The 2,463-nt window shown below is 31.6% G+C and overlaps 1 pseudogene; it reads left to right on the forward strand.

Moving 5' to 3' along the window:
* The window catches only part of LOC117181291, a 90,376-nt pseudogene extending 88,535 nt beyond the window's left edge, over nucleotides 1–1,841 (forward strand).
* The last annotated feature ends 622 nt before the right edge of the window (nucleotides 1,842–2,463 follow it).

The following is a 2,463-nucleotide window of genomic DNA, read 5'->3' on the forward strand; positions in this document are numbered from 1 at the left end:
AAAGAAAACTAATGAAAATATTCATCATGTAGGAATTAGTTCAGGAAGACAATGAAGCAAAATCAGAAAATATGCCGACGAAACAATTAACGAAAATCGTGGTTGATCTATCAACGACAGTTAAAGGTAATTTGTAATATTTCCTTTTTGTATAATTATAGAAAATTTTATATATATATATCATATTATGAACTTTTTTGTTTCATGTGCAGAATTCACTGACACATTACTCAAGTCAAATCAGGAGTTATTAAAAACGATGAGCGGTCTTGTCCAATTTGTTTTCCAACAAAAGGAACAACAACGCTCGGCTCCGTTATCACAAGTATTAATTGTGACATATTTGTTAATTATTTATCTGAAGATTATTATTTATTCTAAAGATTTATGCATATGTATTTTACTATGATTTTTCAAGGACCTAATATTAAGGAAATAGCAACGATTTCCAGGAATGATATTCGCACAACAGAACTGATTGCTAGTGTTGAAAATGTAAGCCCTTTTTTAAATGTTTTGTTTTTGCAGTACTTTACACGAAGTGCATTGGTAGAGAAAAAAATGGAGAGGGAGTTGGAAATTTTCATTCTTTTATACATTTTACAGGACTCCTTTGATATTAAAAAAGGTGCTACTGTTGCGTCGAAGGTACCTACCACATTTCAAAAACAGTAACTGACTTACTTCTGTTTTGTCCTGCAGATTGTAAGTAATGTTATAATCTTCCAAACAGGGACATTCTGCATCAGGGAAGGTCTCCGCTGTCAAAATGAGCAAAAGCAGCAATAGAAGAAACTTTAAGAAAATTAATAATGTAAGAAAATAATCATATAAATGTAGGTTTTAACCCATTAACGACCAAAGTTATCAATTTTATAACATGAGTTTGACCGCAAAATTTATGGGTATCGCAAAACAATAAATAGATTAAAAGTACTGTTCCTTATGTTTTTTGGTGAGCTAAATTCAAATCCGTGGTCAAAATTCAAATACTTTTACTTCAAAATTAAATATGGCGGTCTTTGTATACAAAAATAGTGAAAAATGTTTGACTTTTTATTTGTATAATTTTTTTCAGACATAAAACGCTTTAATATCTTAAAATTTTTTCAACCATCGGTGCACAAAATTCTTAAACTTTAACAGAAAATTTATATATATTTTTTTTCTTCTAAAATGGCAGACAAAATGCAAAAATGTTCCAAAAACTCTTTTTTCCATCATCGTTATTTTTCTCAAAAACTTCAAAGTTAAAAAAAAAGTTTCATGGATTAAAAATGTATTACAATTAACCATATAACACAATGAAATTTTTTCAGCTTTTTTACAGAAAATTTTTAATTTTTCAAAAAATCAAAAATTTGTAATTTGCAAACACATTTTTTTAAATCTGATTAATGTCTTAATTATTATTACAGAAAATCAGACGGAATTCAAATCCTCTTTGCAATAACGAGCTGAAATTGACCGAAGAAGTCACGGTAAAGAGGGAAGAAGCAGACCTGTGGAATGACCGAACCGTGAGGTCTTTGACGAATAACATGATGTCTTATTTTTTTAGCAGGGAGACGATGCAGAATTCATCCGTGACAGGTGCACAGTGCAACGTAAGAAAAGGGCAAATATCGAAGCCTCACTTGGACCCAGAAAAAGTGAAAGCAATAAAATGTAAGAAGTTTATTAATTTAAGCAAATTCTTGCGATATTTATCTAACATAAAAATTTATAATACTTTACGAATGTTGCAGGTTATGTGAAGAGCCAATTCCAATGTGATGAAGGTAACAAGGCCATTGATGCTCTCATTACAGATTCAATCAGGCGCAAATTATCAAATTGCAGAAGAATAAGGGGAGGGAAGCCGCGACAAATTATACAGCATGTGGAATAAAGGAATGTCCGGATAAAGTTTAAGATGTGCGAAGATTTGGAGACTACTTAAATGGAGAGATCTTTCATGGAAAAATGGAAAAATAATTTGTATGAAAAAAGCTGTATTACATTACAGATTATTATGGTACTAGTGACCATTGCTCGAGTACAGTTGACTTTCTAAACTGTTAAATTGTGACTACTGAATCAAACCATTCCTATATCCATAAATAACTGTTTAATAGACTAATAAAGTTAAATGTGATATAGATCTTACTTTTATTCATTTCAATAAAGTACCTTTTGTAAAAAGCACCTTATTTAGTAAATCCTCGTCAAAATATGTTACTACGTATAGTTAAAAATAGAGTCGAAATAAGATGCGTCGTGCAATGTCAAATATTTGAGGCACTTAGAGACGCTCCTATTAGCAAATAACATTGAGTCCGCAAGCTATTAGGCCTTTGTACCTGAAAGCTACCACCTGTATCCAGTGATCCCAGATCTGAAACGAGACGTGGTCCAATACTATGACACGTCTATGTCCGTGTGAATATGGTAGGAGACGATATAAACGCCTGGGTTGCGCGC

The sequence above is a fragment of the Belonocnema kinseyi genome, chromosome 10, assembly GCF_010883055.1.
Source record: "Belonocnema kinseyi isolate 2016_QV_RU_SX_M_011 chromosome 10, B_treatae_v1, whole genome shotgun sequence".
Classification (NCBI taxonomy): Eukaryota; Metazoa; Arthropoda; class Insecta; order Hymenoptera; family Cynipidae; genus Belonocnema; species Belonocnema kinseyi.